Source organism: Ursus arctos, unplaced genomic scaffold (genome assembly GCF_023065955.2).
Source record: "Ursus arctos isolate Adak ecotype North America unplaced genomic scaffold, UrsArc2.0 scaffold_21, whole genome shotgun sequence".
Classification (NCBI taxonomy): domain Eukaryota; kingdom Metazoa; phylum Chordata; class Mammalia; order Carnivora; family Ursidae; genus Ursus; species Ursus arctos.
The window spans coordinates 24,313,836-24,328,357 of NW_026622886.1; the positions used below are offsets into that span (position 1 = coordinate 24,313,836).

Genomic DNA, 14,522 nt, shown 5'->3' on the forward strand with positions numbered 1-14,522 from the left:
AACAAGGCTACAGTGAGCTAGAGAGAAAACTGTCCATATGACTTCATTTCCTCCATTCAAATATCAAGGGTTTGAAGGACCCATTTCACAGATCTCCTGTAGTACAGAGATACTTTTTAACCTATGACAGAAAAGTAGCCAAGTTTGCTTCTGCTCAGTGGCAGAAGGAAGATATGATGCAGGGAAAGGAAAACAAACAAAAAGCCCATGTTCTGGTCCCAGGGGAGAATAGGAAGAGACAGTAAGAAAAAACAGCATGAGGTAAGGTATGACAACCTTCACTCCCCTTTCCCAGTTTATTTTCAGAGAGAGGAAAAGGTGATTTAGAAAAATGAAGGTAACATGGGGGAATAGTGTGACTGTTCTCCAATAACCTATTTAAGATGTAGGAAGAGCTCACCTTATGTGATGCTCTTGTGCTAACCTGGGGCTTAGCCATACTTCCTTGATGTTCTGTGAGATGAGAGAGAGGGCCTTAGTGCTCAACTAAGGTTGAGAATAGGGAGATCGGCTGTAGGGCTTACGGGAAGAAGCAAAATGATCCCTGGCAGAGGCTAGGGTTTGAGAATCAGAGGACATGGAAGAGCCTCATGGGTCTACAAGCAGCCAGAAATCAAGTCAGCTAGGGAGTGCAATCAAAATCTGGCTAGGACAATAGGCATCATTTTCTAAGTAACACCATCTACACTATTAGACCACTGTTGGATGTTGCTTCAAATTGGGACCAGATGCTAGCCAGACCTCCCCCACAGTGATTCTAGGATCTTTTTCCCAACCTCATCTGGGAATTCTTTTCACTTTTCCTGGGTTGCAACACCATTTCTTGAATTCCATATTTCTTTGTTTTCATCCTCATTGCTTTCTGGAACATTGAGGTTTCCCAAAAAGGGTGTTTTTGGGGAGGAAAGATCTTGGATACCTGAAAATGTCTTTATTATACGTTTATCCCTCAAGTAACAGTTAGTTAGAACGCTGTTGCTAATTAAAAAGTTGTTAAGAGAAAAAAAATAGTTCCATTAATTTTAAAGGAAAAAAATTATGGTGTATTTCTCTCCCAATGCAAAATACCCAAATGATTTTCACAGAAAAATATATCAGTTGAGCAAATTATTGTTTTTATAACTAAACTATAACAATCTGAAGATAAATATATATGGTTGTAGATGAAATTTAAGGTAATTAACATTTTTCATTCTCACCAAAGGAAGAAGTGTCACTTCTGGACGGTGGCTGTTGGTGGAGGAAGGCATAGTGGAGAATGAGACAGATAACCAGCTTTCAGGCAGGCATTCAATCTCTGATGCAGGTATGCTTGATGGTATTTTGTTTTTTTGAGACTTTGGTAAAATAAATGCTATGAATGACCTTATTTTGAAACATGTGAACATGATATGTATGCACTGAGGGTCGTGGAAAGCCATGCATCTTCCTCCTTCTTGGGTCTTTACTCATATTTAAGAATGGGCCACTAAAATGCTGACTGGACACTGAATGTTCAGAGGTGAGATGTGTGGATTGGGGGGTTAAAACTGTGTGGTGATTGGATGGGGACACAGATGCTTATTTTAGGACCTCTGAATTATAGAATTTATAGAATTTTCCTTTTAGACTGATTTGTTTCTACAGGAAGCACTGCTCCGATCATTTACTAAGGAATGCATTTGATGGATGGCATAGGCTTAGCTCTCAGTATTCTCAAAGCTGAGTATGGGAAGAGGGTTGGGGTCACCTAGTTCACTCTGTATACTTTGAATTAATCAAGTCTTTACTTAAGTCTCTTAAGTCTGGTGCCAGTCTGATTCAACTTCTCCAGAGAACAAATTTCTTTTATACTACCAGGATGCAGGAAGGTAGATACTAGCAAATGGTAAGGATGGAATTAAGATGCCTAACTGCTTTTTTTTTTTTTTTTTTTTTTTTTTTTTTGAGAAAGAGGGAGAGAGAGAGCAACCTTAAGCAGGCTCCATGCTCAGCATGAAGCCCAATGCAGGGCTTGATCTCAAAACCCTAAGATCATGGCCTGAGCTGAAATCAAGAGTCAGACACCTGACTGAGCCACTGAGGTGGCCCTGCCTAATTGCTTCTTAAGCAAATTTTCAAACAATCTCTATTTTCCTGGGTACCTAATGCCTCTGATTCTCAAATCTTTATAGTTCTCTGACACTTATCCTCTTGTGTCATTGACATCTCTCTCTATAAAACTTAGATTTCCACTTTTTCTTCTTTGCTTAAATCAGTTACTTATTCATCCATTAATTTTCCCTCTTCAAAAATTTGTTGGCATCTTTTATATACTATCACCTCCCATCCCTCTTGCCCCTTCTACTTTATACATTGTTATTTGTTTACATAGGTTTTTTTTTAAAAGATTTTATTTATTTATTTGACAGAATGAGAGAGAGAGCACAAGCAGGGGGAGTGGGAGAGGGGGAAGCAGGCTTCCTGCTGCATAAGGAGCCCGATGTGGGGCTCGATCCCAGGACCCCGGGATCACGACCTGAGCTGAAGGCAGATGCTTAACCGACAGACATCCAGGCACCCCTCATTCACACAGTTTTGAAAGGAAAAAAGTCGAGCATGAATTCATCTGTAATATTTCACTAAAAGTTTTCTTCTCTCTCTTTCTCAGGAAAAAAAAAAACAACTTAGAAGTTTGCTCACATTAAATGATTTTGAACTAAAATTTCAGTACAGACCGAAAAGTAAACTTGAAAGACTACAGTGACAAAAAAGTTAGAACTTAGGAAGTGTTCCAGTTGACCTGGAAAAGAAACTTGGAATAATATGGTATGGGGAGTTTAATTATTAAATGGTACCACACTGATTAATGTGTAAACGAAAAGATTTCAGAGTTAAGTAAACCTGGATTCAGTTCGGGCTCTACCACTTATTAGCTGTGTGACTTAGAAAAAGTTGCCTTGGCTTCTTCCTTTGTAAAGTGAAGACAACTAAATGCCTACAATAAGGTTTTCATGAAGACTGAAGTGGGTAGTATTAAGTGCTTAATCTAATACTTCACACAAACATGGTGCTCTATGGTAGCTATTACATTAAATTTGGCCACCCATCATAATATTCATACTCCTGAAGAGTTCTACATTTTATAACACCCTTACTTTTACTATTTTTATATAAGATGTGTCTAGAATACATAGGAAATATATCTTATAGAGTATGAGTCTGTTATATGATATGTAATATGAGTGAGCAATTTGAAAAGGCACTGGCAGAAGAGGGATGGGGCCAGAAACATAAAGAAGGACCAGAATCTAAAGTTTCATCTCTGAAGTTACCTATTCCTATTCTACTTTACCTGCCTTCCACAGTGTAAAGACATTTCTACTAGTGGTGGTTGCTCAAAGTTATCCGCTGATCTCCCCTGTGGATGTGGAAAGGATTAGATCTATGCCAGGAGAAACAAGAGTAAAATTTACAGCTGAGCTAAACTGAGTGTCACAAAATGTTGAGGTTATGAACTGACACTTCACCAGGTTTCCTCCAGACTCTATTTTCTCCTTCCCTTTTGTCTTCTTTGGGCTCTTAGCATAAGTCTATCTTCAGAACCACAGGCAAACTTCCACTAGACATAATGACCAGGGATCAAATGTACAGTATCATGATTTTGTATTTGCTTGAGGTGCTCAAGGATCTCAAGCCCAGCAGAGAAAACCTGGAACAACGCATGTGTTGGTCCTTCATTAAAATCAAATAGTTTAAGTTCTAAATCTGAAGCTTGAACAGCAAAAGGAAAATTATAAATGTTAAAAGCCATTTCAATCATTCTTCAAGCTAGTCAAATACCCCTTAACTCAGCCTCTAATATATCTATATATCTACCTATTTATCTCCTTCTCTCTCTCCCTCTGTCTCTCTGTTTCTCTATCTCTCCACTGATACCATTGTGGAGGTACTAAAGTAATTCTCTTGCTTAAAGATTTTCCCCCCATTCTAAGTTGAGCATGGCAACAGACAGAATCAACGTTGGAGTAATTTTTCAAATAATTTATACTGAAAATTTCAGTGGGAGGAAAAGAGAGGAGCTCTGCACATGCATAAAACTCTACCAAAATAAATAATACTGCGTGCACATGCAAACACATTTTATTCACGCATTCACGCATAAGAATTCACGAATTCACGCATTCTTATTCTTATAACACCTTCAATTAGTAGCCACACTTATACCCTGAAAATTTCCTCTGGGCATAGAGGAACAATCTTTTGTTTATTCTAGATTTTCCACCTCATTATCTTTAATACCGTACTTTGTCTTCTCAGTTATTTGCAAGGAGAAAATGATTAAAAGGTAGTTACAGGTAAGAGAGCCTTTAAACACTTCTAGGAAAGGGATCTGTTTGAGGCTGAATTTACTATCTTTTTGATGCCTGATACGGACTGAAGGCAGGCCTTTTTAGTATACACTAAATTATAATTTTAAATTTTTCATATGTAGAAATCATGCTGGTGTCTGTAGAGTTTTGGGCCCAATCTAATCACAATAGTCCTTCACAATGGAAAAACCTTTCCTGGCTATGATCAGAGAGAGAAATGTAACAGACAAAGGATCAGTGAGATGTAGCATGAGGAGGACTTGGCCCATTGCTGGCTTTGGAAACAGAGGACAGGGAGTACAAGACAAAGAATGCAGGTGGCCTCTAAAATCTGGAAAAGGCAAAGAAACAAATTCTTCCCTAGAAGCTCCAGAAAGGAACAGAGTCCTGGCCAATACCTTGATTTTAGCCCAGTTCTGATCCGTGGAACTATAAGATAATAAAGTTCTGTTGTTTTATGTCATTAAGTTGGTGGTGATTTGTTATGGCGGCCATAGAAAACTAACACAAACTTCAATAAATTTTATCATCTAAGCATTTCCTTAGCATTTCAACTGCGTTAAAATAAAAATTATCTCGATGAAAATATTTTCTGTCGTAGAGAGGATAAGTAATTACGATTTTCCAATATTTCATATGACAAGTCTAGGAGTCAATAACTGTACACCAAGTTTTTACTCACAAGAAGGCAAACAGCTATCTTCATGACAAATAAATTCTAAAATTCAAAAGAAACTTCCAGTTATAAGACAAGCAAGCTCTGGGAATGTAATGTACAGCATGTTCACTATAGTTAACAATACTGTACTATATATTTGAAAGTTGCTAAAAGAGTAGATCTTAAAAGTTCTCATCACAGGAAAAAAACTTATAAATCTGTTTGTGACATGTACTAAATATATTTCAATTTTAGGAGATTTGTGTATGAATACAACCAAATATAAAGATTCACAAACAGACCTGAAAAAAATACATCAACATCTGGAGAGTTACATCATGAGAAGAGATGGGACAATGAGAAACAAAGGAGTAAATGATTCATCTTCCGGAAATATTTGTTTCCTAGAAACTAAAGGCAATTTTCCTCTAAAGTGAGAAATGTTATGAATTAAATATGAAAACAGAATAGATTAAAACAAAACAACTTACCATACTCAAAATGAAACTCCTATAACATAGACTACTCTGATATTTTCTATACTAACATGATATTTGTTAACATATTTAATTAGCACTCCAGGAGAAGGCACCACGCATGTTTAGATGTTTAGCTCTCCACTGTGCAGAGCGCTCTGTTGGCTGCTGTGAGATATTTCAGAAAATCTGGTCTCTGACATTAAGAAGTCTACATACTCCCTGGGAGTCTAAATAAGTACAAGTGAAACCACGTAGAATTACTACATGACAATTATCAAGGAGCACACCATAGTAAAATGACATAGAAGACTGACAGGAGTAAAATGTGATTGATCAGGGAAGGTAAGAGATGGGCAGCCATATCCAGAAATAAATTGGGTTGCCAGGGGGACAATGCAAATGGAGATGTGCCGAGAAAGCCACTTTCAGAGAAAAAAATATGTCCCCTACCAGCCCTTCAAGATGACTTAAATTTTCACCGTTAATCTGACCTGTCAACCATTAATCTAACCTGAAAATATGTATTGAATACCACACACCAAGTTGCATGTATTCCATTGTTAAGTATTTTCCTTTCTTCCTCCCTCTTTTTCTTCAGTTTTGGGCCATTTTAAATATGATTGTTCTCTGGAAGAGATAACATAGAAAGTGATTATCAGTGATTATGACCCACATTTCCCTCTCTTCCTTCTTTCTTAACTTCACTGAAGAATTACACTCACATTTTAGGTTATGTTCCAACCCACTGTCTACACTATAGCCAGAACAATCTTCTAAAATCATAACTCTCATTGCCTTCTCATGTTACTGATCACTACTCAAAATTTACCTGCCAAGTGGCCCAATTCTTCAGGGCCCTAAGAGAATAGATGAAGTGAAACAAAGAAAAGTTTAGACAGGCATGGTGAGTAGTTTAAGAAGTGACCTGAGCTTGATCACTTTTATGAAGTCTAGAGGTCCTGGTAAAATATCCAGATACATAGGTAATGATATAATAGAGCATGAGTGAATGAATATATCTTTGGAGGGTATCATTTTCTGGAAAGAAAGACAACAGTTTAGCATTTGCTATGAGCATGATTGAGCTACATACAATCACCAAGAGTTGGGACTTAAACTTAGCAATCAATCCATACAAAATTGGAAGTTTATAACATGAGAATGGAGTACCTTCTGAAAAAGATAAATGTTAAGGTAAAGGAGGAAAGGACAAGGGATTAATTCCTGGAAATCTGTAAAGGGTGTAGAAAAAAAAAAGAAATCAGAGGAAGAGCACTAAGGGGAGAAATAATAGGAAAAAAATGAACCTTATAAAATTTGCATTAGGGCTTTTAAAAAAATTCTATTTCATTTGTAATCAGAGTTTGTGTATGGGATGATGTAACTAAAATAAAGTGTTCTGTGAAATTCCTCCTGATTCTTCTGTGGGTCAGGTAGGTTTTGATATTAAGCAGGCAAAATGGTTCCAATTCTTCTTTTCTTGGGATTAAATAAACCAGAGCTGCTTTTCTGACTGTTTATAAAAGAAGAAAATGAGCTGCCAAGACACAGTTAATAATATTGTGTATCTTTGAATTTGTCATGGAGGAACTTTTAACAAGCCTTAACATGACATCTTGTTTTTAAAAACCCCAGCCAAATAACTTCCCAAATTTTTATTCTTAAAATTGCTCATTAGTATAAGCTGGTAGCCTAACTATAGCAATAGCCAAGAAACATTGCTTATTCAGCCACTAGAACAAACTGAGTTTAAGTGATTTTATCTACTGACTCATTAAAATGAACCATAATCCAAGGTTTTTATTTATGTTGAAATAGCTAACGACTAAAAGGTGTTTTAATTTATCAACATGAGTTTATATAGAACTTGACTATGAAGAAAAACATCATTTTAGGATGTTATCCAAGAACATAGACCCTGCAACAAGAGACGGGAATCAAGAAATGAAAAGGCAAAAAAAGAAAGTTTATACAGTCTTGCAACTCTTAAATTCCCATTATCGAAGTGTTTCAGAGTTTGATCTGCCCAGGGATGGCTCACGGTTCCTTCCCCCATTCCATAGCACATCACAACCTCTGCTTCCATTGCTAATCTCCTTTCTGTTTCTGACATTCCTGTCTCCCTCTTGTAAGGGCCCTTCTGATTACATTGGGTTCACCCAGATAATCTAAGATAAACTTCCATCCAAAGACCCTTAATTTAATCTATCTGTTAGAGCCCTTTGCCATATAAGGAAACATATTTAAAGATTCCCATGATTAGGATATGGACATCTTTTGAAGGCCATCATTCAGCCTCCACCGTCACTATACCAAGGAACTCATAACTAACTAGAGAAGACACTCAGCTGGTTCAAAAACTTCTTTACTTATATCTAACCTGCTACTTCTATAAAAATGGTTCACTGTATGGATGTACATTTGGGCAAGTGCCAGTTCTCTGTACCCTGCGCCCTTCACCTATAAAATGGAATGAATGCCTACTTCCATAATAGTGATGTTCTGAGGATTAAACGACATAGCATATAAAGAGTAGCTCCCACTCCATCATACAAGAGTGCTGTGGGCATTGTGCTAAAAAGTGAGTCTCCAGTGCAGAGGGATACATTCAGCACTTATTGTTACATGTTTGTAGTACACTGGAATTCCATTCTAGTCCCACTGAAACTACTTGAATTAAATTGCATGCTTGAGGAGGGAAAGAGAAATAGTGTAAAAATATATGCCCTGCTACCTGTCATTCCATCCAATGGACATGTGGAAGAGTAAGTATGTAATGAGTTACTTGAATATGCTCTTCCTTGGTAAGCGCTAATTTCCTCATGCCTCTCAAAGGATAAGCCTCCTGGGATCAACTGTGTAAATATATGTACTCTTTCAGATATTATAATTATCATTTACATATCTGTTTTTACACTATTAAGTAAAGCCGACAAGAACATTAGCTTCCCCCAATACCAAGCATGCAGTCGGTGCTCAATATATGATAGCTTTTATTATTATGCAAATAACTATTTGTTTAAAAAAGTGAGTGCTTATGAATAAACTGGCAACATGTAATGAAGAAAAGCTTAGTGGAATGAACAGATTTCAAAGACAGATACATCTGAGTTCAAATCCCAAATTTTCCATTAAGCATATCTTTGGATATTTTACCTAACCTCTCTAAACCTCAATTTTATCATTTTTAAAATGGAAATTACAATTTGATCCGTTTAGATGTGAGGATCAAATGAGAAAATGTACTTAGACTCCTTAGAATAATTTCTGGCAATAAATGGTAATTATTAGTATGTAAATAAATATTTTCTTACTTTAAAGATATTTAGAAAATCACTTCCTGAATAAAAAATATGGGATTATAGATGGAAACAAATGAACTACTTAAATTCCATTTGATCACCCGGGTTTCTGAAGTATATAAACTTAAAGGATACCTGGTCTGTTACAAATTGTTACTGAATACATTTTTTTAAAAAGATTTTATTTATTTATTTGAGGGAGAGAGAGAGTGAGAGAGAGCACGAGTGGGGAGGAGGGGCAAAAGCAGGCTCCCTGAGAGCAGGGAGCCCAACGCGGGGTTTGATCCCAGGACCCTGAGTTCATGACCTGAGCCAAAGACAGATGCTTAGCTGAATGAGCCACCCAGGCGCCCCCTGAATACATTTCAATACTAGTACTCGTCAGGCTGTTTAGGGTCTCATGTATGCTCACATACACAAATGCTCATGTGCCTTTCAATGATGTGGTTTACAAGAATACAAGCAAATACTAGTAATACAGTTCTTCCCCCCGCCCCAAAATTTTATTTATTTATTTATTTATTTATTTATTTGAGACAGAAAGAGAGAGCACGAGTGGGGGGGATGGAAGGGCAGAGTAGGAGGGAGAAGCAGACTCCCTGCTGAGCAGGGACGCTCGACACAGGACTCGAACCCAGAACCCTGGGATCATGACCTGATCCAAAGGCAGACACTTAACTGGCTGAGCCACCAGGTACATACTAGTAGCACATTTCTTAATGTTAGCAACAGCACAGTCATCCTATATTCTAGGGCTTCTGAGACTGGAGAATATTACAGGCTCTGCAGATGAATGACTAAATATTCCTCCACTCAACAACTGTGGCTTGATTGACTCATTTCTGTTTTCACCAAACCTTTAATTCGGTAAATTTGTCAAGTCACTGCAAAGGTACCTGAGTTCCTCCTTGTTGAGTTAAAGTTCTTTCTGGCTCCTGTACATCCTTGATCCAATTCACACCAGGAGCAGTGGTGACTACAAAAGGAAAAAAAAAATCTATCCTTAAAATGTGTCTGCATATGTTAAGGACTACCTCTGTTGCCCATCCCATGACCTACCCCTATACTACGTGTGAATAGCCTTTTTATGCTTGAAGACATGAAGAGAGACCGCCTGCTCCTTTCCAACTTGCCCTGCATGGAAATTCAGGCTACATTTCAATGTCTCATTATTCCAACTATGCATTAAGCTAACAAGTAAAATGTCTACCTCACAGACTCTGTCGTCTGAGCTACATCTTGGCTATAGTCTACTATTTGAGATTTTCAAAGGCCTTCCGAGGAGTGCTCCTAGATGTGATCCCATATATAAACCGTCTATGAAGGGAGATAACTAAGGAAAAAGAAATAATTATCAAAATAAAACACATCAAAAAAGAAGAGAGCACCACACACAAGAGAGAACTATTAAAAGAACATATTTTATGGAATCATACCCTTACTCCACTCCCTGAGATCGCCACAACCTGCCTCAGTTTCCCTTGTATGTGTTGACACTAGGACAGCAGTGACCTAAACAATAGACTTGAAGACATGGCCTCCATGGTAATTAATTTAGTTTATTTTAAAATTTTTAATAATTCTCTTTCAGGTATTGATTTTCCATTTATTATAAATGTCTGACCTATAACCAGTTGTTCCTCCTTCTCAGTTCTTTACCCTTATGCTCTCTTTTTCATTGCACTTGGTGTTCAATTTTGAGAAGAAATTTAAATGAGTTTAGGATCCCATATGGCTACCTGAAAGAAGAGTGTTCTAGGCAGAGAATGGGATGCACAAAGGGCCTGAGGTGGGAGCTCAGCAAGGAGGCTGGTTGAGATTGAGTGAAATGGGTGAGGATGAGAGTAGGAGCTAAGCCAAAAGCATCATGTGGGATTTTAAAAAACACATTAATCAGGCTTATTTTATTTCTTTCAGATTTTTGAAAGAGGATACAAAACCCAAAAAATGTGAAAAAAAATTCCTGAAATTCCCTCCTGTTGTGCAATTTTATCAGTCCCAATCTGTCTTTCATTAATGTCAGATTGACTTCAGAAAAACAATATGCTGCTTTTAAAAAAGTTTTTCTTGGATTACAAAGCATTGAAAATTTAAATGCTTAAAAATTATGTGTCTTTGGGTTTTATTTAATTTCATGTGACAGGAAACTCAGTCCAAAAGGGTTTAAGAATAAAAGGAAAGTAAGTTCTTCGTGTAACTAAAAATCAATTATTTCCTGGGTAAAGAGGAGTGGGAGATACTGGTTTGCAGTTATGGAATGAGTAAGTCACAGGGATAAAAGGTACAGCGTAGAAAATGTAGTCAATTGTACTGTAATAGCATTGTATAGTGACACATTGTAGCTATGCTTGTCGTGAGCAGAGCCTAAAGTATAGACTTGTTGGATCACTATGTCGTACACTTGAAACTAATGCAATATTGTGTGTCAACTATACTTCAATAAAAACATTTTGAAATAAAATTCATTGTTTGGTTTCTACTGCATCTTAACTAGGAACCAAATGATGTCACTTGGACCTAGATTCTTTCTGTTTGATTCTGTTTGTTTCTCATGCTCCCAAACTGTCAGACTTCATGCCTTCTTTTTGAGGTGGCTGTTCTAACTCCAGACATAGATTGTTCCCCAATCAAATCCAATGGAAAAAGAACAAGAGATTCTGGGAAGTTCCAGCATGTTACTAATTCTGATTATGTCACATACAAATTCCTGAACTTGGCTACAAATGGCCATAGCCAAGGGGATGGAATATGTTTATTTCTCTCAGTTTCCCTCCAGTAGAACATCTCTGAATGAATCTCCAAAGGGTGGTACCAGAAATAGGGTGAATTGATGTTTGACAGCAAATAGACAACCTAAGAAATGTTATTTGTCTACCCCATCTTCTCATCCAGTCATTTTACATTAATAAACTTATGCTATGTCCCACGGAAAACATAATATCCTCTTCTTTCCCAAAGCAGTAACACTTAGGTTCATTCACTCTTACTGCATATAGCTGTTAAGTCCAAAACACCTGCTCAGCGAATAGTCTTCTCACTCAGACCCATCTCCAACTCCTCTTGGCCCAGAGAACTGTTGCTAAATAAATAGTAAGTTTAATAAATACCAAAACATCCAATACATATTTCCTTGCTAACCTGCCATTGGGGATGGGATACAACATATAGCAGTTACTGGTACATAACTCATCGTATCTTGTATGACAGAGAAGGCAAAGACACCTCAATCTAGAAGTGAAATGTAGTTCGTTGGTCAACGAGTCTGGTTGTTCTAGCTCTGCTCTCTAGAAAGGTCTTTCGTTGTTGAGAAGGAAATGATTAATGACAGGTTAATAAACCACTTCTTTCTTAGTGGGGATAATGGGAAAAGAATGACTTTTTCTTGCACGTAGGATTTCCTATCTACAAAATACTTCTGATCCATCTATTTTTCTTATTATAGGAAATCTGAGATTTATGGATTTTACCTGTATCTGGTATTTGTTTGCATCCTTTGAATTATTAAAGTTTGATTAAGGTAAGGTCTATGATTTTAGTGGGTCTGCTTTGATAATTCAATCGACTAAGTTAACACAATTGTTTTCTATGCCATATCTGAGATGAATAATGTAATTCTTTATCAGTGTACCTTGTTTAACCTCAAGTTCTGGAGCCTGATGATTATTTTCAGGTTTGAGCCTCTTGTTTGTAGAGAATGAGATTTCTCAAATAATAAAATCTATTTAAACTCTTGGAATACTTTTAATCTATTTTCATTTGCTCTATATCATTGGTTAGTAAACAAAGAGAGATATAAAGAATCAGTATTTAAATCTGAAAATCACCCTTGAATTTCCTATTTTCTAGAAATTGACTATGGCCACTATTTGGCTCTAATTATGTCCTCATAAAAAATAGATTGATGTCCTAACTCTTAGTACCTTAGAATGTGACCTTATTTGCGACTAAGGCCATTGGAGATATAATTAGTTAAGATGAGGTTGTAATAGAGTAGAGTGGACCTTAAATCCAGTATTACTGGTGTCCTTGTAAGAGGGGAGAGAGAGACACACACAGAGAATGCCATATGAATGAAGGCAGATTAAAGTGACACATGTACAAGCCAAAGAACATAGAATAATTGTTGACAACTGCCAGAAGCTAGAAAGAAGTCATGAAGAGATTCTCCTTCAGTGCTCCCAGAAGGAACCAACACTGCTAACACCCCAGTTTTAGACTTCCAGCCTCCAGAATTGTGAGACAATAAATTTCTGTTTTAAGCATCCAAGTTTGTGGTACTTTCTGATAGCAGTCCTAGGACATTAATATAGCCACAATGCACTGTCAATCACTTTAATCCTGAGCTGAATGGCTTTGTTTTGTGTTTTGATTGTTTTTGTTTGTTTTATTTTTTTATATCTGTGCCCCTGGACTGCATATTCTCAATGGGAGTAATTCATTCCCTTCTTGGACAATGACTGCTTAAATGGAAGTATGTGGGAGAGGACTGAGATAGTACAATCTTTTCTCAACTAACATTCTTGCTAAGTCTCCCACCTCTGATTTTGCTTGAGTCAATGGTAGCCTGGGACAAAAAAACTTAGCTATTCCAGACTGCTGGTAAAGGACCTTTATACAAAACAATATTCTCTGGTTTGTTTTCAGATGGAACAGACCCAACTTAAGATTTCTCATTCTTATTTGACCTTACTGAAGACTCTACCATGCTGAATTTTTCAAAACAAATTCCCTTGTCCTGTTGGCTTCTTTAGCACAAGACACACAGTGGACAATTTATTGTTATTTTGCTTACGGTTAATTAAAACTGTTTTCAAGTCTGGGATTGAGAGACCCAAGCTGCCCTTCATGAGCTCGGCCAGACTACATACAAAGTGTAGTTCCTATTCAAAAGTTGGCACAACCACTCAAAATTGGTTCAAGCTGCTTCCACTTTGTTTACTTTATTGCCTTTCCAGATGTAGCTTGACCAGGTGTCTAATTAGAATATCCACTTCCCTAATTTTTTGCTTCTATTATCTGCTACTCTATCCCGGCTCTATTCTCATATAGGATTTTTCCTTATGATGAGAAAGTGGTTGCCACAATGTTAAACTTACATTCTTTCTCATTTTAAGTCAATGAAGTGTTAGCAAAATCATGGGTCATTTCATTGGCTTTGATTACATTCTCATTCCTAAATGAATCATAGTAGATGGATTAATACCAAGTGATTAATGACAGGTCTGAGCCCTATACTCTGGCCTCCACACCTCCAAAAACACATGAGCTAATTACGAGGAAAGACTAAATCCCCAAATGAGCATTAGTAAAAGTAAATTGAATATAGTCAGAAAATGTGCATTACAAATAGAATTAAAACATTTTTGTTGATTCGTATTTTAAAAATATATAATGCCTAGAGGAGAAAATAAAAATCAATGGATCAGATAAAAAATTGCATTTGTGGGGCGCCTGGGTGGCACAGCGGTTGAGTGTCTGCCTTCGGCTCAGGGCGTGATCCCGGCGTTGGGGGATCGAGCCCCACATCAGGCTCCTCCACTATGAGCTTGCTTCTTCCTCTCCCACTCCCCCTGCTTGTGTTCCCTCTCTCGCTGGCTGTCTCTATCTCTGTCAAATAAATAAATAAAATCTTTAAAAAAAAATTGCATTTGTATGCACATCAACTGATGAATGGATAAAGACCATAGTATATCCATATAATGTAATACTACTTGGTAATAAACCGTTGATGAATGAAACTAAAAATAATTAT

General features: G+C 37.1%; 1 long non-coding RNA gene across 1 annotated transcript in view; it reads right to left on the reverse strand.

Moving 5' to 3' along the window:
• Nucleotides 1-9,742, reverse strand: part of LOC130544439 (uncharacterized) — a 35,025-nt gene extending 25,283 nt beyond the window's left edge. Inside the window, exon 1 of the long non-coding RNA XR_008960725.1 lies at nt 9,667-9,742. This is a non-coding gene — a long non-coding RNA (uncharacterized LOC130544439). The remainder of the gene's footprint in view (nt 1-9,666) is intronic.
• Nucleotides 9,743-14,522: the final 4,780 nt, after the last annotated feature.